Genomic DNA, 26,604 nt, shown 5'->3' on the forward strand with positions numbered 1-26,604 from the left:
TCAGGAATTTTCCTGATCTCTTTGATCTCTTTGATCAGATCACTCTGATCTCTTTGAAACTCTTTGACAATCCAGATTTAGAAATGCTTATGGATGGAGCCTATTAAGAGAATGGAGCAAGGAGGTTGTTTAGCTTAGTATGTGACGGCAACTCACTCAAATATTATCCTTTTCCAGGGGCCAGATTTGTACAAGTTGCTGAAATTGTAGCAGTTACTACAGCCTGCCAATTAGGTAGAGATAAGAGAGGAACTATCTATACAGATAGTAAATATGCTTTTGGGATAGCTCATGATTTTGGCATGCTTTGGAAGCAATGTGCTTTAACTCCATCTGGTATTTCATTTAAACATGGTAGTCACATAAAATTCCTATTAGATGCTTTGTTTTTCCAAAGGAATTGACTATATTAAGTTTGGGCCCCATAGTAAAAAGCAGACTCAAGCAACAAAGGGTAATAGCAGATTACTATACTAAATGAGTTGCTTTAACACCTTCAGGCTTTCCAACAAGTCTAAGAGTCAAAGCAAAACTAGCTCCCAAGTATCGGCATTAGGTCTTGAGTTAATTTTAGTATCCGCATTTGATTATAAATAAGTATATTGGAAAAGATTAAATTTTTTATCCTCCCAGTAGCTATGGTGATACCAAGATATTCTCTTGACCTGCATCAAGATACTGATGTGGATTTTCTCAGAAAGTGTTACATGCTATGACCCATTACGGAAAGGAAATCTTAAAAACATCATCAATAAGGATTGTTGTGGACACTTCAGTAAGATTGTAGAGGCTATCTGTGGTGTGTTTCCCATCTGTCAAATCTATTGTCTTGAGAAAATTGTAAAGCTGTGGTAAAAACACAACCCAAAACCTTTCGGATCTTTTGGACATCTATTTACAGATGGATTTCATTCAGTCACTCACCTCATGTAGTTATGAGTATGTACTTGCTATTGTATTTCTATTTCTTGGACTTCTAGAAGACTTTCATTGCCATAAAGCAGCTGCTTTGATAGTAGCGAAGAAACTCTAAGACTTTGTGTTTTCCATTTGGCAATACCCACCTATTTGTTTGGTGATAGAGGTACCAACTGAGACTTGTAAAACTGAGGAACTTTAGTTGCTGAGGCCAAAGGTTTTATACTTAAACTTCACGGCCCTAATCTCCATATGAAATGGTCACTGGATGCTCAGTGCATGTAGAGATCTCACCCCCATCCTAACTGTTCTTTCACCTTCCAACATGGCAAAATACTATAGGGGATTAACACAGCATACTCAAGTTTATAATCAACAGGTCCAAGCAGCTTTCCAAATGTTAATCTACAGGAACTCTTACATGACCTTCACACTTGGGTCTTGGATTAAAGAAAATGACAAGCACATAAGACTTATTTTCAAACTTCATTAGAAAGGACCATATCAAGTGTTGCTAACTACATACACTGCAGTAAAAGTCCAGGGAATCAATCCTTGGATCCCTGTCTCCCAGTTAGAAAGTTATTATACATCTACCTCTTGGACTTCTGTGTCAACAGGAGATCTAAAACTGAGAATCCCTTGGAATCTTCCAGAGGGTGACATCACAAAGGTGATAGCTATTCTGATATTTGGACCAAGCAGTGGGCTGCTGGAGTGATCCTTTTATCCAAGATCTTCAGCTCAAGACCCCTGCACTCTAAGAGTAACTGACAATATACCTCTTCATCTCTTTCTCCTATTTTTCATAGCCATCTTTGAGATTCTTAAAGTTTCTATAGTTTTTTTTTTAATACTTCAACTGTATTATTTTTTTTCTGGGTAAATGAGAATCAAAATTGTTACACATCCCTATGATGTCAATAAGACATCAAGACAGAAGTCTTCTTTATAGACTCTGGGTGGAGAGAGGATTTTTTCTGGGATAATTGCAGATGGGTAGGATCTTGGCTAAGAGGCATTGTCCAAAGCCTTCTCATAATTCTTATGTCCATGTTTGTCTCCCCAGTCATTTACTATATTCTCTTCAGAATTTTAAATACCTCAGGCACTCGATAAATAATTAAATTGAATTACAAAGGCAAGATTCCATAGGAGGTCAGAGAGAAGAGGTATAATTTTAAGAAAATCCCTGACGGCAGTCATACCAAAGAATCAGAGACTAATTGTCTCAAGCGGCATAGATCTAGAGCACTGAATGAGCCTAGACTAGGTTTAATGATGAGACTCTGTCTGCCCATTGACCTAGAGGAGGGACTGTGAGAATTTCCCAGTGTGGCCTTCGTATGTTCTGGTCTCCTTCAGGTGCTCTCCATACCCCTCTTGCCCATGACTTTAGTTCCTAACTCTGTATCTTCATCCTCAACAAAATCCACACTGCCCAAACAATGGCTGCTAATCCACAAAAATAATTTACTCCCTTCTAGTTTGAACTATGGATGGGGAAGTGGGAAGGGTGGAGTAGTGTTTGGAAAAGAGAAATAGCCCTGGGAAAATGAGTAATGACAAGCAAATGAGGAGGGCAAGAATTCAACCACTGATTTGGGGAAACCTAGGAAAATATCACAAATAAACCCAAGCACAGCCCTGCATGGGGTTGTAGCCATCCTGGAGAATCATGTTTGGGATAGAAACTACATTAGGTAGGATAAAAACTGTAATATAGAGACCCCAAAAGACCGTAGCTTATACAATAAAGAAGTTCTTTTTTCTTTCTGTAACAGTCCTGGATTTAATAGTCCAGATTTGCATATGTTCCTGATCGATGTAGACATTTAGAGGTATGCTATCTCATTAGTCCATTATCCTTTAGAGCATAGCAGAAGCTGGTCAGAGGCACTAGCTTTTAGACTGTAGAGAGGGGAGGAAGATGTACACTAAACAAAGGTCTTGTGTCTTAAGACCTAACTTCAAGGGGCAAACAGTTCTTCTGCTCACATTCAGTTGTTGAGAAGATGGTCACATGTTCACACCACCTGCAAGAAGATGTGATAAACCTGTACTTTGGAGCAGTCATGTGCTTCAGTGTATATTCTCTCTTTCTAAGTCTGTAAGTCTCTTTCTGGATTTGATTTCCAAAGGCCTAAGGAGTTATGAGAGCAGAGCAGATTTGTGATACAGATAAAAATGGAATGTCAGGCACTGATAGTTTCCTACACAGTATCTATTTCCTTTCTGCCCTTTTCTTTAAGATTTATTTATTTCTTTGAAAGAGGGGGAGGGAGGGAGGGAGAGAAAATGAGAGAGCATGGGGATGGGCAGAGGGAGAGGGAGAGACTCTCAAGCAGACTCTCAGCTGCGTACAGAGACCGGCAGGGAGCTTGATCCCTACAACCCTTAGATCATGACCTGAGCTGAAACCAAGAGTCAGACACTCAACCGACTGACCCACCCAGCTGCCCCTCTACCCTTTTCAAGGGAACTCCGGTTCTCTCAACTCACACCACTTGCTGGGCATATTCTCTTGTAGTCCAAAGTGGTCATGGGACTCAATCTAGGCAAAGAGATGTAAATGATGCATTTCTGAGAGTCTTTTCCTTTATCCTTTTTTCTGCCTATTACACAGTTGCATAGATGTGATGTTTGGAGGAGGAGCAACCATCTTAGAAACCATAAGACAACCAGAGTGAGGATGAAAGCCGAAATATTAAGGATGGTAGAGCTGAAAGATGGAGAGACTTGGGGCCCTTGATGGCCCACTGGGTCATAAAACTAGTTATGTGAGCCAGATAAAGCTCTTTTGTATTTAAGCCAGTATATGGCAGACACTGTAGTATTTGCAGTTGACTAGATCACTAAGAAATGGGGAGGCAGAGTGGAGAGAGAGAGAGAGAGAGAGAGTGAGCACTCCTTTCCTGTCCCTGACAGCTTCCTGTCCCTGTCCCTGTCCCTGTCCCTGTGTGTGTGTGTATTTGTCAGTTTGTTATTTACCTAGCCTAGGGAGAGAGGAGAAGGGAAGAGGAGTGATAAAAGTATAATAAGGAGGAATGATAAAAGCAGTGATAAAAGCCTACCATGGTGATTATCTGCTTTACTCCACAGAGCCACTTCCCAACCTTCATCCTACCTGGTGCCCTGGGTGACTATCTGTAAAGACTATATGAACAGTTTCCTTGCCCTCCATTCTTTCATTGGCCAGTAGAAGACATTGGCAAGAGATCTGGAGAACAGGAGGAAAAGAAGAATGGGGTATTTATTCCTTTGCCTTCCCAGCAGTGCCCTTTAACGGAAGGCTGCAGCTTCTGTCAGATGGTCCTCTCTGCACTGGTCACTTTTTGGTTCCTGTAGCCACTTCCTCCCCTCATTTATTCTGGCTGGATGGAGAGTGGTGATGGCTCCCTGTCACCTCCTTTGTTACTTTTCCTAACCTCTGCTCACATTTTTGTAAACAGTTCCTTTACAAAGTCTTTAATTATCCAGCTAGGAAGTGCATCTGATTTCTGCCAGGATCTTGGCTGGTCTGTTTCTCAGAGTGGGGCTCAGAGCCCTGCTTCCAGGATTAGAGTCACATGGAAACAGCAAGCTCTAGAGGTCGGGACAGACTTGTACAACTGCTCATGCACCAAAGCAGCTCGGTTGTACCATGCGGGGGTAGGATGAGAAGAATGAGGAGGACAGGAAATAGAGGTAAAGAACCAGACAGTCTGAGTTGAATCCTGGCTCTCACTCTTACCAGAGAGAAGCAGATGCCATTAACTCTGTGCCTCACTTTCCTCAACTATAAAGTGGGGTAATTAATAATAATACCTGTGTCCTCAGAGTGCAGTCAGGGTTAAATGAAAATCCATGTAAAACAGGGCAGTTCTTGGGACTTTGTAATTAACAAAAATAGCCATAATAATAATTATTATTACAGATCAAGTATTAGGCAAGATGCTGGTTGCTTCAGAAGATTTCTGTGTAGACAAGTGAAATCAAAGATGAATGACTTTATAATGAAGATCTGGACTCTGATATTTGACTGCTGACAGCTGTTAAATTTCACCTCTTCCTCTTCTTCTGTACCACATCTGGACCAGCTGATCTTGTAAGGCCCGAGTGCTCACCATTTTGGCACTAGCAAAACCACAAGTTCCTGCCACATGGGGACTCACATCCTCAGCCCCAACCCCTCAACCCAGCTAAAAATCTATACCAGTCTTTCTTCCTTGCTTTTTCACTTTGGACTTGGTTGAGAGGCCTTCCCTGCCCTCCCAGACATCTCAGTTATGTAAATAATAAGCCTTTTCCTAACTGTTTGGTAGATGTGTGATGGCATCAGTAGCAACATCCAAACCAGACTTTCGGTGAGGGTCCATCTGCCTCTACAGGTGACATAACAGGCTTCCCTTCAAAATATGTTGGCACTGAAACCACAGTCCCACCATCCTATTTCAGACCCACTTTAGGGCAAACTTTAAACTGACTGAACTTATTTTTCTTTCTATAGGGAACAGGCATCTCAAAAACAGAAAATAACTTGAATCACAGGAAATAAATTTCTATTCCCCCACCCCATTTTGAGTTGTAGACTGAGATTTATATCTGCTGTATCAGATTACCTGATGATTTAGTTACTGAGCAAGGCACCGTCTTGTCCAGCCTTAAAAGTCTGCCTGGGACCAGTCAAAGTGGAACAAGGGCTGTGAAAAAGGCAAGACCCCATAGTGCCTACAGTTTGAGCACATAGATTCTGAACTGTGCTGTTTTGCTTCCACTTCCTTCTCTTGACCTCCAAATTGAAGACCACTTACCTGCTCACCTCTTATGTCTTTGCTAGGCCCTTCTGGTTAGGGAACCCACCCATTCTTCTTTAGCCACCAGCAGTGTCCTTTTTCCTCCTAATATCTTATTTCTCTTTTTGGTAAGTTTAAGGTATGGAAGTATTGTAACATAGGCATGACCCATACAGATAGCCCTTTTCTGGGTATGGCTTAGCCCAGAAGACAGCCAAACTTCTGTGGATAGACATAAGAATCACTAAAGGAACTTTTTAAAAAATTGTAGATGCTGGGAGACTATCCCAGATCTGTGAAGTGATAATTTGCTTCAGGGATAGGCAGGGATGGGAAGAGATTGGTTAGGAATCTGTATGTTTAAAGGTAAAGCTCCCCAGCTGATCCCAGTGATGAATCAGACATAACGGCATATTGAACTGGATATCTTAGTTGTGACACTCGGTTGTTTAAACCCCTAGCCTTCATGACACAGGAACATTTAACCCCAAGGATATTCTGATCCCATCATTTGCTGTTGTTGTGCCATCAGCGTGGGTAGTTGGTAGAGAATACACAAAATGATTGGAAATACGTTAAAGAAAGGTCATAAGACAGAGAAATCCAGACAGCAGAATAACTTTGACATAGCTGAGGGAACTTTCTTACAGTTTTCTCATGTATTAGTTAAAAAAAAATCCAAACCGTCAGTCTTTTATCCAACTCATACTAAATATTACTGTTAGGAATGATCACATTTACTGTTAGGAATGATCATAGTTGAAATTACACATGGTAAAATTTGTTAGAGATAAAAATCTGATGACAAATCATGTCTTGATGCTCACATTGAAACATACAAATATTGAACAGGGAAAAATTAGACTTGGCAAAAGTAATCAACACTAAATAAAACTGCCAACAGCTAAATTGGCATATGTTGAAACTTATTATTGCCTAAAAATTGATGTAAGAATCCAATTTTTTTACGAAGTTTGGGTGTGAATAATTTGACCTGAGACCATTGGACTTAGTACAAATAATGACCATAAAAGAACACATGCAATTGTAGAAACTATAATCAAGAAAAATTTGATATGAACAGTAAGGGAAAAAAATGTTCAATAACATTTTCATTTAAACCTTATGTGGAAAATAACTGATTCCAATGAAAAGAATTTCAGTAAATTAAAAACCAAAAGAGAAGAAAATTAGAAATGTCTTAATGCCTTGGAAAAAATTTTTATCAAGTATTTTTATCTATTAAAGTAGCTTAATAGAAATTAGTTCTAAAAAATACTTTCCTAATGAAAGTATTCATCCAGGTAAGCATAATTTTGATGTAAAGCTTTCTACTCCTAAACACAGGAGTTAAAAGATTCTCATATCTGAAAGTCAACAGCATCTAAATAGATGGGTTAAAACAAAAGGCTCAAAATTTCCTGCATCCAATTATTTATTGTGAGTGTCAAGAAAGGAATGATTAGGAAGAGTCTGCAAGAAAGTGTCAAGAAAGGAATGATTAGGAAGAGTCTGAAATATGGGGTAAACCCAACAAGGGCAAGCATTCATGGAATCCCACAACACAGCTTCGGATTTCTGGGCATCCAAATGGCAGATTAAGGCAAGGTATACCTAGAAGAAAAAGCACAGAAGACAAATCCTTTAAAATTTTTCTTAAGCCCCTCCATTCTTACTTAGCTTTCTACTAGAGGAATTGATCCATAACTCATAATTCTTGAAGTTGACAGAAACAGTCATCCTTCAAAATGCAAACCCCACTATAATAGAAAAGATTTAAAAAATAAGCTTTGGGAGGGATGTGGAGAAATTAAAACACTCTAACTCTACACTGACAAGAAAATCGTAAAATGGCGTAGCCACTTTGGAAAACAGCCTGGCAGTTCTTAAAAAAAAAAAAGATAACACACAGGTTACCATAGGACCCAGCAGTTTCAGTTCTAAGTATAGAGTGAAGAAAATTAAAACGTATGTTCACATAAAAGCTGGTTCACAAATGTTTATAGAAGAATTATTCATACTAAACAAAATTGGAAAGAGTCCAAGTGTTTATCACCTGATAAATGGATAAACAGATTTGTGGTATATCCATACAATGGAATATTGTTGGGCAATAAAAAGAGATAAAATACTGATGCCTGCTACAACATGGGTGAACCTTGGAAGCACTAGGCTGAGCGAAAGAGGGCAGTCACAAAAGGCCATGTATTGTATGATTCCACTTATATCTGGATATTTATTTTATTACGTTCAATTAACCAACATATAGTACATGTCCAGAAAAGGCAAATCTATAGAGACAGGAAGTAGGTTAGTGGTTGCTTAGGGCTATAAAGGGGCTAAAGAGGAAATGAGAAGGAAATGCTAATGTATATTTCTTTTTTAATTTATTTCTACTTTTTACTTTTAAGAAAATATTTATTTATTTGTTTGAGAGAGCGATAGAGAAAGAGACAGATTGGGAAGGAGGGGCAGAGGGAGGGGAGAGAAAGTCTTAAGCAGGCTCTGCACTGAGCATAGAGCCTGACTCCAGAGCTCCATCTCATGACCTCAAGATCATGACCTGAGCCAAAACCAAAAGTTGAATGCTTAACCAACTGTGCCACCCAGGTCCCCTGAGCACACATTTCTTTTGCAGGTGATAAAAATGTTCCAAAATTGACCATGGTGGTGGTTGCACAGCTCTGTGAACATACTAAAATCCACTGAAGTGTATAATTTAAATTGTGAATAGTGTAGTATCTAAGTTATAACTCAGGAAAGACTATATTAAAAATGCAAATCTCCATGAATGAAGTCACATCTTAAAAACTTGAGAGGCCAGTTTTTATCTCTGGGTGTGTTTTCCTCTATGTAATGGGAATGATATTAATACCTGATAAAGATGTTGAAGGAATTAATGAAGTAATGTATGTGAGAATGCCTCTACACCATAGGACAAGCGATGGTAGAAAAAGCTAAATGGGAAATAAGATCTGTGCTTTTCCTTCCATGGCATAGAATCAGCACAGGGAAACAGTTGCCCAAGCAGAGACTACAATTTCCATGGCTCCTTGCATCCAGTTATGCCATGATCTAGTTTTGACCAAGGATATGTAAGCAGAAGTGATGTGTGCGGTCAAGGTAGTTAGGCAGCCGATATCTATCTCATCCCCTGTTTCCTTTCCTGCCTGGTTGCTGAGTGACTGATAGGGCATCTGGAGTCTTAATCTGGGAGATGCCTGATCCTTAAAAACCCCTCTGTGGGGAAAATCCACCTGCCAGCTGCATATAACACTTTGGGTTGATAATGTCAGTGAAGAATAAGGTTCTATTAGGTTAAAATGTTTTTGTTACAGCAGCCAGTGTTTACCTTCACTAATACAAAAATTTAAGTAGGCCTTCAATAAGTTTTTGACAAAAATTAAGACATTTTTGTCATTGGCTAGTACCTTTGGAGTTTAAAAACGAAAGCCAGTAGAGACAGAGATGAGGAAAATGTGGAAATCTGAAAGGTGAAGGACTGGAATGGGTGGGGGAAGCATGTTACTGACTCAATACAAAATTTTATTGTTTATTCAATCATTCATGGCTCAACTTTTCTTAAGGGATTGATTCACATCATTGAATCTCATGGTCATGCAGCAAGTACCACATTAATTCTGAATTCTCGACACCATTTGCCAGACCTAATCACTTCAGTGAGCCTATATTCTTGAGGAGGGAGACAGAAAATAAAAGTAAGTAAATCATATGTTATATTGGATGGTGATAAGTGCCATGGAAATAAATAAACAAGGGACTATGGGATCTCAGGAATGGTGTTCAGTTTTAAATAAGATGGTCAAAGAATATATTATATGGAAGGTGACATCAGAGCAAAGTCTCAAATATAGTGAAAGAACAAACCATGATCCCAGACAGAGGGCTAGAGTATAAAGACCCTGAGATAGAAACATACCAGGTGTGTTCAAGGAACAGAGATAAAGTCAGTGTGGCTGGGGAAGGGTGGGCAAGGGGAAGAATGACAGAAAAGAAGTCAGAGAAATAAGGGGGTGGGACCAGATTGTTTGGGGGCCTGGGGACTGGACAAAGAGTATAATGGGAGATCTGAAAGAGTTCAAGACCAGAGATAATTGGCTACTGTTACTGACTTCAGTAGTGAATGCCAGTACAGTGCCCTAAAGACAGGTTCACTTTCACTTTAGCAGGTCAGTTCAGAAATTAGACAGCAATCCCACAGGAAGAACCAGCAAGAACTCAGATGGTGAATGGGATCCAAGATGCCCCATTCCCTACCCCCGGACACCATGAGGTCATATCAGTGCCTTTGTACTCTAAGATGATATATTCTCTAGGAGCAAGAGAGAAGGGGAGAGCTTTAAAGACTGAGCATTTATCAGACACAATCTGGAAGAGACTGAATTTATAAGGATAAAAAAAGATGCTACATTTTCTTTGCAAATCTTAGTTCTACTGGATTAGCTATGGTGTTCCACAGATCTCTTAAGTTCTGTTTGCCTTCCTTCAGTTTATTTCTTTCTGTTCCTCACACTTGATAGGTTTCCTTGTTCTGTCTTCAGGTTCACTGATACTTTCTTTTGCCTGTTCAAATCTGCCATTGAATCCCTACAGTGATCTTTTTTTTTTTTCACTTCAGTTACTGTACTTTTCAGTTCCAGATTTTTTTGTTGTTGTTTCTTTTTAGACTTTCTATCAATTGATATTTCCATTTTGTTCAAATATCACTTTTTCGACTTTCTCCACATCTTATTTTAGTTCTTTGAGCATTTTTAAGATAAGAGCTTTAAAGTCTTTGTCTAGGAGATCTGCTATTAAGTCTACAGGGAGAGTTTCTGTTGGTTTATTTATTTTTTTTTCCTAAAAATGAGCCACAGTTTCCTATTTTTTGTATACTTTGTGCTTTTTTGTTTTACACTGAACATACCAGGGTGACTCTGGAAATCAGATCCTCACTCTTCCTCAAGGTTTACTGGTTTTTATTATTGTCTTTGTTTTTTCTTTGTTTGTTTTTGATTACTGTAGGTCTCTATGCTAAGGATCAGCTGAGGTATAAACCTAAGGTCTTCTAACGTCTTTTCTGAGCTTTTTCCTGGGCATGTGCAGTTACTTTCTAATTTTCTCCAAATATGCAGGTGTTCTTGTGTGTTTTAGACTTTAACGTCTGGCTTCTGAAAGGAGAAAAACTGAAAAGTTTAAATCCCCTAGAATTCACTTTAGCTGGCAGGGGAGGGGCTAGCAACAACAGAGGGGAAGTGAAACAACAATGGCTGTCCACCTCTTTGTCTGTACCTCTTTGATCAGAAGCAGCAATCAATGAGCAGAGCATAGATTTCCAATGTTGAGAGGACAACATCCTTTTTGCCTAGCCTGGCTCCATCAAAGTATGTGCAGGCTGCTCCAGGAACACTGGCAGAGCTGCCTACCATAGGACTGAGGTAGGGAACGGTTAGTTACTACTCTGCCAAGAACTGAAATTGACTAAAATTAACTGCAATTTACCATCCAAGTCTTCCCTTGGAAATTACAAGCCTTCAAGGACTCCAGAGTTTCAAAATAGTTATATCAGAGAGACTCTGTCAATGCAATTGTTATCTGGGTGGAGAGAGAGATCCCTGGTGCTTTCTACTCTGCCATCTTTCCAGAGTCCCCTTTTAGTGAATAGAATCTCATGTGCTGAATAGTATGTTAAACCTTATGTGTTGTTTTACTCTGGATTTTTGAGAGAAGCGGAACCAATAGGATGTGTATATAAAGAGATTTAGTTAAGGAAGTGGCTCATATGATTATGGAGGTTGATTAAGTTTCGAGATCTGTAAGGTGAGCTGGTGAAGCTGGAGACCCAAAAGAGCAAATGGATGGTGTAGTTCCAGTCTGAAGGCTGGTCGACTAAAGACTCAGGAAAAGCCAGTGTTTCAGTTCAACTTCAAAGACAGGAAAAAGCCAAGGTACCAGTATTGAAGGCCTTCAGGCCAGAAGAATCCCTTCTTACTCGGTGAAGAGTCAGATATTTTGTTTTATTCAGGCTGTCAACTGATGGGACAAGGCCCACTCACATATGGAGAGCAATCTGCTTTTGCTCAGTCTACCAATTTAAATGTTAATCTCATCCCAAAACACTCTCATAGAAACAACAAATAATATTTGACCAGATATCTGGGTATCCCATAGCCCAGTCAAGTTGAAACATAAAATTAGCCTTCACACTTCTAATATAGAAATTATATCTGGAAATAACTATATGCTGTGGTCCCTTTAGGGAAGGTTGATAAAAACCTAGTTTTTATCTGAGAAGATTGCATCTTCTCAGCATGTTACTCAAATATCTGTTGAATATGCTGAGTATACTACAATCCCAGCCCTGGACCAAAAAAGGCAGTTTATGATTTTGGTGATGATGATGATGAAGTGTAAGTCATTTAAACTCTTGACAGTTATATTTATGGAGCAAGACATTTCCTTTAATGCTATTTTATAGGCAAGAGGGAAAAATCTGCAAACATATTTTGGATAACATACAAAATTGTCAGGCTCTTGAGTTACTTCATATTTAGAGTGTAGGAGTACTTTACATTAACATGGAACATTCACACTTTATATAAGCTGGGCTTCGGGAAGGTTCAAGATATCTGGAAAACAGACTTTGTATAAGGATGTTCATATTGGAATGATGAGTCTATCCCAACTTCCCCAGGGAAGAATTTAGTAAACAAGGCTGATTCAAAGGCAGCCTTTGACATAGTGAAAATTCTTTCAACTGTGGACCTTATTGTTGCAGGAAAATGGGACAGTAAAATCAAGAATGAAAAAATCTCATATTCTTACTAGCTGTTTTAGAACTCAAGCTTTCAATGCCAGACTGGGTAACCAAGCCTGGACTTGAGAGGGGAGCTGTGGATAGAAACATTAATCAAATTTGCTTTGAGGAAAGCTACTCACCTAGAGCACAAGACATCTGAGAACTTTGTCATGGGCCATTCTGGTCAGTAAATTAAGGGCCAAGTGCTTGTGACATTAGTATTTTGGCAACTACTCCCACTCCCTTTCCTCTTAATAAAAGTCACAGAATCCTATCTTAGAGCTGGAAGCATATTTGCACTGTCTAGCTTCTCACCCTTCCAATTCAGAATGTGGGGGGTCATTTAGGCCTGGGCCACATAGCTCACCAGGCAGGACAGAGCTGATTTCAAAATACCATTAGTATATCTTCGAGGATCTTTCTAATTGATCTCTAGAGTAGAGCCAGCCTTCGTTTCTCAGTCACCCGTATGCCATTGATGGAAGTGGTTTCATTCTCTCTTTTATAAATTTCATTTGAAAATGATGACTCATTTCATTGACGACTTCTTTCAACAAATATTTATTGGTAATTTGGCACTGTGACAAGCATTGGAGATAAAGGTGATCAGAAACAGGGAAGGACCCAGTCCTTACGGAGCTTATAGTTTAGTGATTTTATTAGTAATTTTCATAATAGTTTAATTATTATTATTTAGATCTTTTATACTAATATAATTTATCAACAGAAAGAATATATAAAAGAAATAAAATTTAAGATTCCTCTGCTGTCTTCTTTGGCTTTTTCTATTTTAACAAATTCCTTTTATATCATTGTCCTATGCCTATCCTTTTACCTTAGTTTTAATCATGATGTATGTTTTGCATTAACTTTTAAAAAATATATTTTATTACTTTATTTGAGAGAGAGCATGAGAGGAGAGATGTTAGCGGGAGAAGCAGACTCCCTGCTGAGCAGGGAGCCTGATGTGGGACTCAATCCCGGGACTCCAGGATTATGACCTGAGCTGAAGGCAATTGTTTAACCAACTGAGCCACCCAGGCACCCTGCATTAACTTTTCATGTGTGAATGATCTTAGCAGACTTCTCCACAAATGCTACATCACAAGCATTTTCCCTATCACTATCTGCAAAATTATCATTTCTGTAAATACAGATAGCTTGCCATATAATTTCCTTAATGATTCTTTTATTTGGGGGCATTAGTTGTATATAATTTATTAATATATAACATTGTGGTAGTTTCTTTTTTCTTCTCTTGAACTTTACCTTAGAAACTAAAGAGCTGAAATTCTATAAATTGGAGTGATGAGATGCTTTTCTTCTGTGATGAACAAGATGAGAAGTAGATGACACATTTTGGGGCCTCTCAGTTTACCTTAGAATTCCAGATGACTAAAAGAACCAGTGGGAAGCGTGACAACCAACCAAATATTTTGCCACCAGATGCATGATATAAAGACATCTTTATCTTCTTTTTATTAAGAATAAAAAAGAAAGTAGAGGGAAATATTTCTATGTATACACATTCACAGGATTACATACATATGAGAAAAGAAACATTGAAACCCCTGATAGGGTTTTAAAATGTATTTTTCTAGGCTTCTATTACACTTAAGTTATCACATTATGTTAGCCTACTGAATTCTGAAGCGTGAGATCATCATCAAAATGACCATAATCTCTTGTAATATAGAAAGAATTCTTTTTGCCCATTCTTATGACAGATCCATCACTGGTAGCATTCCTTCCCTTGTCAACCATAGACTGCTTCCTCTTGTAAAAAGTAAGCATGGGCTTACTGGAAGTAACGTCTGTGCTATTTTACTTTTCTTGGTTTGATTTTCCAAAGGGTTATGGATGGGAAGGAGAGGTCTGATATTCCCACCGGGAGTCCTCATGCGGCTATCATGGGAATGTCCCTAATGAAGGACAAGTCGGATCTAATGAAGAGCAGGGTACAGTAAAGTAGTTAAGTCGAGTCTCACATGCTTCTTCTGGATTTCAGTTATTCCAGGCAGTCTAGTAGATTCTGAATTACCAGCAGCTGCTCACTGGGTTACTTTCTTGTCTGCCACAGCTGCCACCAGCTGTTCTCTCTTTCTTACCCCACGCCCAGATGCAAACAGCCGTTCTTCCTTTCTTTACAATTGTCAACAGTGGCTCATTTTGCTCCAAACACACGGACACCTGCAACAAGAGGAATTGTGTTTTTCAGCTGTGCCAAATACTGGACAGCCTTCAGAAGGTTGAACGGAGGAAGGGAAAGAAGGAATGAGATGTGGTTTGATGTAGAAAGAGCCTGTGTTGGCAGACAAAAGATGGGTGGGATGCTTCTGGTTGTTTTACAGAGGCTGAGTAAGACAGTAACAACAGATACTCATACTTCTTTCTTATGATGGCATTCACTTTGAAAAGCAGAGAATTATCACTAATAAATAAATCCCAGGAAACTGAGCATCAGAGAAGAAATTATGATGGTGATTTAAAGGTTTGGTTTTCATTCATTTAAGAAATATTTCTTCTGGGCGCCTGGGTGGCTCAGAGGGTTAAGCCTCTGCCTTCGGCTCAGGTCATGATCTCAGGGTCCTGGGATCGAGTCCCGCATCGGGCTCTCTGCTTGGCAGGGAGCCTGCTTCCTCCTCTCTCTCTGCCTGCCTCTCTGCCTACTTGTGATCTCTCTCTGTCAAATAAATAAATAAAATCTTAAAAAAAAAAAGAAATATTTCTTCTGTCAAGCACTATTCAAGGCACACAGTAGGTGTTCAATAAATGGGCACGCATTTATGAACACACATGCATATTTATCTGTCTGGTTTCAGTGATATTGAAAGAGAACGTTTTATTTCTGTTATTTTTATTTTTTTTTGTCAAAAGAGAACATTTTAGCCTGATAATTCACAGACCTGTACCCCTGGGGCAAATAATACATTATATGTTAATAAAAATAATTAATAAAAAATATGAAAAAAAGAGAACATTTTAAATGATTTTTTTCTCTTGAATTCAGCCTCTCCTTTACTCATCCCCACCATCTTTGGGATTGGGGACTTTTGGATTATCCCCTTGACCAAGAAATATTCCTGGTTCTTATGTCTTTCTCTCTTTGCAGGGACTAGAGAGAAGAAAAGAGAAATGGAGAGGGAGGGCATTCACATTTACTAAGCCCTTAATGTGTCCCCAGTACTGCGCATCATCTTTTATATAGGTTATCTCATTTCGTCTTCATCAGAAACTTAGGAAGTCTGTATTACTATTTCCGTATAGCTCATAAGGAAACTGAAGTTGGAAGCGTGAAGCTACTACAACCACACAGCCAGGCAACGACACAGCCAGGACTGGAGAGACTCTTCCACTCCAGAGCATGAGCTCTTTTCACACCAGCCTGCTCTTCAGAGAATATTAATGTGAGTAGTAGAGGATACCGATCGTGATGATTGGGTTCAATGCTGTGATTGTAGAAGTAGGGGTCTAATCCGTCCAAAGGCTGCACCTTCAACTGGAAATTGGTCCAAATTTCATTCACCATTTTAAGCTGTGGAGCACTGTCTAAAGGCTGAATGAAAGATGAGATACTGAGGACTCATAGATAAAGTTGTTATCACAGATATAATCTCTACCTTCCTAGAACGTTTTCTGTTAACAGTGGGTTTTGAAAGAGTATTTGACCAAAGTCGGGGAGGACCTTCATTTCACACCCTAACTCCATCCATTAGTATTCAAGCAATGTTAGTGATTATCCTTTGGAATATTGAGTGGGAAAAAACTGGCGGAGGCTCTAAGGAAACTTCCTCTGGTTTAGGGAGCCATTAGGAAAAGCTCCTTATTCTTGTAAAAATTTTCCCAAACTTTCAGGGCCAGGTTTCTGCAGCTGGCCAAGAGTCAGCCTCAGTTAGGATCCTGCCAAATTGGGCATCAACAGCTCATTTGGCTTGGAAAAAAAAAGAAATGAGAAACAACTGACGTTTGTATACTTGAAATTATGAGCTGTTTCTCTAACAAAGAGACCAAACACTTTCGGCTTGTTTTACAGTAAACATACACATTGAACAATTTGGTTGGTTAGCAGCTGGTTGTGCATATGTAGGACATATGTGAACACATATGGAGGCATAAACTCACATATGTTCACTTAAAAGGACACTGTCAAGTCATTTTATGACTTTTTTTGTTCTCTGGGCTCCATTGTTTATAAAATCTTCTTAGAAGCTTAAAAATACAATTTCTTTCCCTACTGATTTTTGTTCTTTTTTTTTTTTAAAACAAGTGTTTTGAATGAGACTCAAATAAATGCAACTGGTTCGATTTAATACCAAGTCCTACTTAAGCATACATAGCAATACAATGTCCAGTCAGAAACAAAGCACTAACAGTGAGATAATTCCTTATGAAGAGAGAAAAAACCATCTTCTGCCCTTAGAGTCGACATTTCAGAATTGAATAGTACTCACAGATTATTTTCTGGCTCCCCAGTGTTTTTATGTATGTATATATGCATGCATGTATGTTTGCATGTATTTTTAAACTATGAAATGCTTTACAGATTTGCATGTCATCCATATGCAGAGGGCATGCTAATCTTCTCTGTATTGTTCTAATTTTAGTGTATGTGCTGCCGAATTGAGCACCCAAGTGCTTTTAGTGTTAGATACCAAATATAGGTAATAGTGACCATGATAAAACCTATTTTTTTCCATTTTCCTTAATGTTCAGCAATATTTTTCTAGCTTCATTACTAAGCAAAAATCCCTTTAAAAAATCCTTGCTTTGGGCAAAAGCTGTGAGGAATCAGATCAAAATGGCTAAAAAAAAAAAACCAAACTGAAAAGATGCTCCAAATCACAACCATTTGGGAAAACAAGAAGTTAGTTAATGATAAGTTGTCACTTTACATCCATCAGACTGGCAAAAGAAAAAAGCAACAATACACATTGCTAGTGGAGACGTGAGAAAAAGGGCACTGTCATTCATATTTCGCTGGTGGAAATGGGGATTTTAAAGAGCTTTTTTGGGGGATGTAAATCTAGCAACATTTCTTAAAATTTTGTGAAATTAAGAAAAACATTTCTTAAGTTAAAAGTATATACTTACCCTTTAATCCAGCATTCTCCTGTTGGGAATTTAACTCATGGATACAGGAGCACTACCTTATAGGATATAAACACAGGATTTCTACAGCAGGATTGTTTATTGTGGCAAAATAACAACAAAAAACTGAAAGCAAGTGAATACCCTTTAATAAGGAACTGTTGTCAGATAAATTATTGTATGTCTATACCATGGAATATTACATGACAACATCCCCCCAAAATGAATTAGGCAATACTAGTTGCTTAGAAGGATTACCACCAGAAACTGTTGAGGGAGAAAAGCAAGATGTGTAAAACAGTATATTATATGAGTCCTTTTCTAAATCATTGATCAAAAAAACTTTTATACATTATTTCTCTACATTTCTCTTTTGCCTATACATACATTTGCATAAGGTTAGATGGTGATGGAAACAAACATGAATGGATATGTTCTAGGCTGTTAAGATGGATTGTCTAGAAGGTGGTGGTAGGTGAGGAAAAGAAACAAAAAAGGAAAAGCCTAATGTAAGAAAAATGTGGTTGAAAGGTGGTCACATTTATGCAAATTATATGTGTATATGCAAAAAAGGAATTTTTGAAATGATAAGAGATCATTGAAATAAAACGTTCTCATCTTATAGTTTTCAGGATTTCCATAGACTGAGATAAAGGAGAATGTGAAAGTTCTGGAAGAAGTCAGATAATCATGGAAGAAATTGAACTTAAGGGTTGGCCAGACCTTTTAGGAGTCCAAGGTTTTCACTTTAAGATCAAGAATAGCAGGTTGCATTTCAATCATTTCAGGGTACTGGTGCCACCAAGTGGTGTCTGGAGCAATTGTTGGTGGCATTTTATTACCCTCCTGGTGAAGGAAACTCTTGGCTTACCTGTGCCTTGCATCGTAGTAAGCGGTCTATGGAGGGCTCCAGTTCTCCTTGGAATGAAGCACACCCCTGCGAGCCTGGCGACATGATCAGAAGTATGAGAAGAGATAGGGAGCGGACGGCTTTTGCCTTAGAATCTGAGCTCCCTTGGTTTTTCCAATCAGCATGTCCTCTGCTACGCATTTACCTGTCAAGTCCCTTGAGGTGTGTTTAATATTTTCTAACTACTTAGACTAGTATTACAACCTATCTGACCTCTTTAACAGCCTGTTCTCTTATATAGGCTTTCTCTTTTTATTGCCACCGTCCTAGCTTGGTCTCTTGTGGCTTCTTTCCTAGTGCCATAAGAACATTTTCTTGGGCTTTCCTATCCTCGATGTCTTTCTGGTCTATTCTGGCCAAAGCCCACTTCTGTCTAAGTTTCCTGAAGTTTGGGTCACTTAACAACACTATTCAAAAGCCTTCAGTTGTTTCTCCCTGCCCATCATCCAAGTCTAACACCTGAGCACAAGCTTTTAATAGGTGGCAGTATTTCTCAGTTTGTCTGGGATTGTCCCAGGTTACTTCTGTTGTCCCAGTGTAATTATTGTGACTTTATTCACTCTCAGAAGTGCTCTGGTTTGGATAATAGATTATAGAGACATGCTAGCTCTTAGCCACTTGGTTCTCCTGCCTGTAATACATACAATAAGTAAGCTAATGGAAGAATGTCTCAAGTTTGTGGCAGATGGAGGAATTAGATCTGGGTAGAGAGTGTATCTTTTTTTCTTCAAATGTTGAAAAGCTAAATATAAATTGCTTGGTACTTATTACCTTATTTAAATTTTATCTTTTTTGTTATTTCAGTGACAAGTAGAATTTCTTGTTTGAACTTGAGGAAGAAAATCTTAACCTTTGTAATTTTCATGTAGCTCTCTGGGTTTTTCACAGACTCTCCAGAGTGGTCCCATTTGGGGCCTGATGAATGTCACATTCATAATTTGTTACCCAAGATGAAGAGTATTCAGCTGAGTAATGATACAGAAATTCTAAAAATTTTGAGGAGGTAGGAGCACCAATTCTGTGAACTCCTTCAGCATAAGAGGACATAGCTTAGTCATCCAGCAGTTAACCTAGTGCTTGAGCATTAATGCCGTGGAGAAGGATTTTGAGCGGCCCCTGACAGCTTGTGAAACTGATATGCGGGCCCTGCATTCTGGTTTAAGTATCTTCTACTTCTGGTTGCTGTATTTGGGATGTAAGATGAGCTTGAATATATACTGTTTAAGGAAATGCATTATCCTTAGCTCACCATCACTGGGAATGCACTGTGAGTTTTTTCTGCAGATTTTTTTAAAAAAGATTTTATTTATTTGTTTATTTGTCAGAGAAAGAGAGAGAGAGAGAGAGAACACAAGCAGGGGGAGTGGCAGGCAGAGGGAGAAGCAGACTCACCCAGTGCGGGACTTGATCCCAGGACACTGGAATCATGATCTGAGCCAAAGGCAGAAGCCCAGCCGACTGAGCCATCCAGGTGCCCCGAGGCAGAACAGATTTTTCTCCTACCCAGTCCTTTTCATAACCAGTTAAATACATTTTCAAGACAACCAGAGCTTGGGGTCTTGAGAAGGACTGAGTGTGAGAACTAGACCTTTACAGGCTTGGAGCTGTGATCTCATGAACACCAGACATTCCCCGAATGATGAATAGTCATGTAATGCCCATATACCTCCAGTCACCAGCAGCCCTTTTTTCTTATGATCTAGATTTGAGCCATTCTAAAGTCCAGGAATTCAAAAATCAATTTAAGCTATTCTTTAACTAGCTGAGAGTCATTCATTCATCATCATCCATTATCTCCCATGTGCCCTGCCAGGTTCTGGGCATACAATGAATAACAGGCATGACTTCCGGGAGGGCAATTTTCCAGCAGACACACATATACCCAAATCGTCACAAGCTCACACGTGCACAGGCACATCCACGCGCGCACACAAGGTGACTTCAGCTTGTTCTGTTAATGGATGGTGAGAAAGCTCCCTCTTTGTCTTCTTTTCTAATGTAGCTTATTTTAGGATACTTTTTCCTGATGACGCCATCAGGAGCAGAATCAGGCTTTAGACATGCTGACGCATCTACAGATATTTGGGACTCTGTCATCCATCAGTTTTCCTTTGTATATTTCTCCTTTTTTCCTCTGACTGTGTGTTTAATACATCTGAGTAATTTAGATACAAGAGCAAGATGTTTTCGCCTCATGCTTGTAAATATGCTCCAGATTGTGAGTTCTTCCAGATCAGGGACTGTGTCTTAATATAGAGACTCTGCATCTGACTGCCTATATTTGAACCCCAGCTCTGACACTTTGTAGCTTTATGACCTTGGGCAACTGTTGTAACCTCTCTGTGCCTCAAATGGCTTCTCTGTATAATCGACATCTTGGGTTTTGCTTCTTTTTTTATTTTTAAATTTTTACTTCTTAAAGTTTTATTTATTTATTTGAGAGAGACAGAGACAATGACAGAGAGCATGAGCACGGAGGAGAAAGAGAAGCAGGCTCTGTGTTGAGCAGGGAGCCCGACATGGGACTCAGTCCCAGGACCCCAGGATCATGACCTGAGCCAAAGGCAGATGCTTAACCAAATGAGCCACCCAGGTGCCCTTACTTCTTTTTTTTTTAAACAACTTTATTGAAATACAATTCACATATCATAAAATTCCATTTAATGTGTGTACAAGTCAGTGTTTTCTAGTATATCTACAGTTGGGGAAAGCATTCCCACAATCTAATTCTAGAACATCTTTATTGCCTCCCAAAGAAACACTGAAGCCACAATCACTCCCCATTCCAGCCTACCAGTTGTTATGAGGATTAAGTGAATTACTATATGAAAAACACTCAGAATATTATCTGGCACCTAGTAAGTGTTATGTAAATGATGGCCACTATATTGCTATTATTATTAACAATATCGTTGCTACTCTGTGCCCTCAGCCAATACAATGACTGATACTAGTTTCTTGCTGAATAAATGAAACAGTGGGAGAGAGTAGAAGACACATTTTGTAAGAATTTTACGTAATGATGAGAAGAATGCCCTATACTGTGTGTATAGTACAGACATAATCAAAGGCGCCAAAGAATCTGTGTTGGAGCCCAATACTTTCACGAAGAAAGAGGTTTTAAAATGGGCTTTTTACATAGTAGCTTGACAGGATGGTGTTGATGATTAAAGAATTTCATCCCAAGTCCTGAATGCTGATAAGTAGATTCGTGACCCAAGGAAGGACACAGAGGCTGAGCCTCTTTGTAGGTAACCTGTAAAATGAAATTGGATTCACTAAATGATTACGAAATTTACTCCTCTTTCTAACATCCCATGATGCTGTCTGCCAATAAGTGTCGCAAGGATTTTACATATCATTTGGAACCTAGACACAAAACCCTGTGACATTCATTTTATGGTCTTATTTGTTACAGTTCCTCAGTGTCTTGTGTTCCCAAAGAGAACATAAGCATGGATCATCCCATCCTTACACCTTCCATTGGCTTCCCTCTACCTATAGGATAAAGCTCAAAATCCTTGACAGAGCATGCACGACTCTCGTGGTCTCTTTTTTACCTGTGGAATATCTACCCTCAGTCCTCCTGGGCGCCATACAATTGATACTAGTTTGGGGGAATCTGAGCAGATTCCAGTGCCTCCCAGAAATTTTCAATAAAGAGAAGGAAAGATTGAAAGTAGTTGGAAGTGGTTTGTTTCAAGCCATTGCTGACAGGTATAGATTAAGGCACTCTAAGAAGATTGTCCTTTTGCAGCTGTTACCTGGGTCCCCTCAGCTCTCCTGGTTTCTTTCAAAAGCATGCGTATTCAGTGTTTCCTTTGCTTCTGTATTCTTTTAATTGTCTTCCCCTTTACCCTGTTCTCTTTGGCGTGAGTTGGCAAAATTTTGTTTCTCCTGACTGAAGAAAACTGCTAACCAAACAAAACTAACACAAAATTCTTTTATGATCTGGCCTGTCTAGTTTGCCAGATCCCATCTTCTGATTTAGGTTCTGAAAATGGGATATACTTTCCCATGGCCTCCTGTCAGAAGTCTTTCTTTCTTCCCTGCCTAAAGAATTCCTATTCCTTCAGTGGTTGGCCTAGGTACTTCTTTGGTGAGGCCCTCTCTGCCCTCTTTTCATGTACTTAGAGCCTTTCCCCTCCCCGATCCAGTAGCATCCCATGTATATATATGTAACAATATTAAGAGCCGACTGTTATTCTTTTCTTATTTTTGGAGAGAATATTGAGGGGAACAAAAATATGCCACCTCAAAATATGCCACTTTGGCATACTGATTATTTTGAATTAAAGTTACAGCTGGTGCAGGAAGGACACTCTGATGTAGGAAGTAGGAAATAAATCTCTCACGTGAAGATATCCTTCCTATCTTGGAAAGGTAGAAGTCATCCTTATCACCAGAGATAGAGAATTCAAGGCCAAGAAGGCATTATAAACAAACTTTATTCCTTCTTCTTTAGTTTGCTACCCCACACCCAAACTCCTTTGTTTTGTCAAAATCTTCAGGAATAATTGTTTCTTTGTCTAAATGACAGAAAAGCTGCCTGCTTTGGCCACTTTTTGGGGTCAGCTATCTTTGGGGCTCCTGTGCATACAATATTGAATTTATGTTTCTCCTGGTAATCTGTAGTATGTCAATTGAATGATAAGGTTAGTCCGAGAACCTACAAGGGAAGAAGGGGACAGTTTCCCTCCCCTACAACATAGGATCAGCGTGATTTTCTTCACCTGTCTGCCCCTTTCCCCTCAACCATGACCTATATTAGAATGGTAACTACAGAGGCATCTGGGTGGCTCAGTGGATTAAGCATCTGCCTTCAGATCAGGTCATAATTCCAGGGTCCTTCGATCGAGTCCACATCAGTCTTCCTGCTCAGTGGGGGAGCCTGCAGCTCCCCTTGCTTGTGCTCTCTCTCTGTCAAATAAATAAACAAAATCTTTAAAAAAAAAAATGACAACTGCATGACACAGGTTTTGTTGCTGAAATGTTTCTTGGATTTGCTCTGAATTTTTTCTGTCCCAGAGAAACAGCCTTTAAATTGCTGACCTTGCTTATTGCCTCCTGTTGTTTTTTTCCAGTCCTTCCTCTACTGGGATTGACTAGTTACTGTAGTAAAACCAACCCCATCTACTCACTTATTAAGATACCTGCACCATACTTCTCCCTTACTTTCCGGACGGAGCCCTTTGCACATAAATGAATAGTCACAATCTGGTTTCTGTTGGGACTTTAAGGAAGATTCTATGGCTGTTTGTTCAATGTGAGGATGTCATGGATGTTAAGGTACTCTTTTGATTTAATGCAGCCTTTTCAAGGAGAAATGATAAAGGAAAAAACTGGCTTTCTCTCTTTTTGAAAACAAGTACGCTAAAGTGTATTCTGAGATCATGATAGCTAGGATGTGGTTAGAATTTCCCCACATTGAATTCTTCTAGGTCAGCGGGAGGTCCTTTTTGGTTGTTGTGAGCAGATGCCTAACCAGAGATCTCCAAAAATGACTCTTTAATTTTTTTTTTTTCTCTCAGCTAGTTTGATTGTTATTTGCAGGAAAGAAAATCAGGCAAATCTTTCTTATTCTGTGGAAGACATTTAACTGGTTTAATCCGTATGTAAGCATAAGAAAATAAAAGTCATTCTCCTGATGGAAGAGATCTAGGAAACTTTCTCCAGCCTGGGGGAGAAGGTGGTGTTGGACAGGGTCCTGGATGCTTTCTGTGGGAAAGGAAGGAGCAGTGCTCTGGCGAATGACATTGCAGGTCACCAGAAAGCAAGCAGGAGGTCATCCGGGAGGGTGGGACCCCTGCCCCCCACTGCTACCATGGGACAGATGAGGATGAAGGGGTCCTTCACCAGAACCTTAGAGGGTGGCTCTTACAGTCTCCAGAACCTACATCCAAAGAAGTCCAAATCCAGAGAGTTCTATTTTTGGGAAATTAGGATCCATCTTGACCCCAGAACATTCATTTCCATATTTCACTTTTTTTTATTCATCATCTCTAGCAAAAAGAAGTATTTTAAGTCTTGAATACTAATTTGAGTTAAACGTATTATAAGTCCCCTCTTTTCTACTTCTCCCCACTCTTAAAAAGAACAAAAACCAATAACCAAAGTGACGGCTTCTTTAAAGACTTACTCTCCAGCTGTTAGTATAAGCAGGAGTTTATACTCCCAACATGGTGAGTCTGTCCTAATAAGTTAGGCTTTGGGTTAAAAACTGAGTTTCTTCTTGGCTCATAGCTACCTCTAGCTTTAAATAGGGTGGCCGATCCTTCATAGAAAGGACATCTGAGTGCAGCTTCCAAGTGTAGGAATTCCTTGACTGGGCTTCATTGTATATGACATTGTAAGGACGGTACAGCCTCCATTCAGTCTTTAAGGGGAGAGGTGAGAGGCTGCTTACAGAACTAACCAAAGGCACACACCTATCATGGGACCACAACTAAGAAAAAAAATTCCAGCTGAGTAAACTGTTTTTCTCTCCCTTTAGATTTTAGGAGAAAGAGGCAAATGGCCATAGGAAAACTTTACAACAGAGATTTATTTAAATTTTAGAAAACAATCAAATAACTTTGAAAGTACAGCTTATATGTGTCTCTTTGACCGAGAAGGAGACTAACGAAAAATAGTACAGTGCCTGGAACATTATAGTAATCAATTATAATTTCTTAAGTGAGTAAATCTTACTTTCTTTATCCATTTAGCTGCCACCCCTAGACACCTTCTCAATCTTTGGGCTTCACTCTTTTTTCTAAAGTCCAGAATCTTAATGTTAATGGTAATGGCTAATACTTATGAACTCACGTAGGATTAGTACTGTTACTGAGCTATGTGCACACACACATAGCTGAGGCTTGGGAAGTAGACATCACTTGCCTGAGGTGACACTGTTGTTAGACATCTGAGCGAGGACTCAAATCTGGGCCCATCTGACTCTAATGTTTATCCTTTATTTTTTTAGGCATTTCCAATTGATCTGTCTTTCCAGCACTGTTACTGTTAAATAATATTACTATTAATAATTAATAATTATTAATATTACTGTTACTGGCAATATGGTAACCGATGTGTGTTTGAATGAGCTGAATGCTCATCAGAGAATTTCTGGAGCTATGCTCTTACCACAAAATATTAGCGAAGCAAATGGTAGAAGTTCTTGCCAGACTCAAATAGGGATTATTCCTCTTGTGCTTTTCTTGCACGTGCTTGATTAACCATTAAAACCATTATGTTTGGGGACGCCTGGGTGGCTCAGTTGGTTAAGCCACTGCCTTCGGTTCAGGTCATGATCCCAAGGTCCTGGGATCGAGTCCCACGTCGGGCTCCTTGCTCAGCAGGGAGCCTGCTTCTCTCGCTGCCTCTGCCTGCCTCTCTGCCTGCTTGTGTGTACTCTCTCTCTCTATCTCTGGCAAATAAATAAAATCTTAAAAAAAAAAAAACCATTATGTTTGTATTGAATAACCAATGTATTCTGGTTACAAATGTGGGAAAAAATATGAGCAAGAGAATCTGCTAGGCAGTGAGCTCAGTATGTCATTATACTGCGGATTTCACTATGGTTTATTCTGAATGAAAATGGATATATCTGAAATTATCCGTAAAGCTGGGCTTTCTTACTAAAGTCCAATGGACCTTTTAGCTTAATGTTAGCCATTATTAACACGGGAAGAATGCCTCAATTTCAATTCTGTATTTGTGAGCATCATGAAGGTTAAGGTTCTGGTTGCCAAGCACTTTGAATTGAACAAGAGCCCAATAAATGCCAGGTAATGAATGACAAGGATTCACTTAGCCTGGACTACGGAACTGGCATAGTTTGAATGCTTCCGGCTTGTTGACCTCCTTTCTCCTTCTCGAATGTCTGGTCATCCATATTCTCTACCTGCTGTTGCTGTTTGCTCCAAGCCCTGAGTGAGATAACCTGATCAACAGTAACAGTGGTGACTTATTGAGGTTTTATTTTATTTATTTTTTGATAAGTATTTACAATTTCCAAAGGAGGTTAAAGATAAGACTGAGTGTACTGGGTAGAATTTTACTATCCAAAGTGAGCAGGCAGGCCTCCAAGGCCAGTTAAACCAGTTTGGGCATTAGGTGACTTATGTACCAGA

At 39.2% G+C, this 26,604-nt stretch overlaps 1 long non-coding RNA gene and 1 other non-coding gene across 2 annotated transcripts; one reads left to right on the forward strand and one right to left on the reverse strand.

The window, feature by feature from the left end:
* The first annotated feature begins 1,598 nt into the window (after positions 1-1,598).
* On the forward strand, positions 1,599-9,359 carry LOC116866112. The gene is made up of 3 exons (XR_004382330.1): positions 1,599-1,684; positions 2,703-2,759; positions 9,281-9,359. It is a non-coding gene; the product is annotated as an uncharacterized LOC116866112 (long non-coding RNA).
* A 7,654-nt stretch (positions 9,360-17,013) lies between these two features.
* Positions 17,014-17,120, reverse strand: LOC116866469. Its single transcript, XR_004382401.1, has one exon. It is a non-coding gene; the product is annotated as a U6 spliceosomal RNA (small nuclear RNA).
* Positions 17,121-26,604: the final 9,484 nt, after the last annotated feature.

This window comes from Lontra canadensis, unplaced genomic scaffold, assembly GCF_010015895.1.
Source record: "Lontra canadensis isolate GAN:19392208 unplaced genomic scaffold, GSC_riverotter_1.0 scaffold9, whole genome shotgun sequence".
Classification (NCBI taxonomy): domain Eukaryota; kingdom Metazoa; phylum Chordata; class Mammalia; order Carnivora; family Mustelidae; genus Lontra; species Lontra canadensis.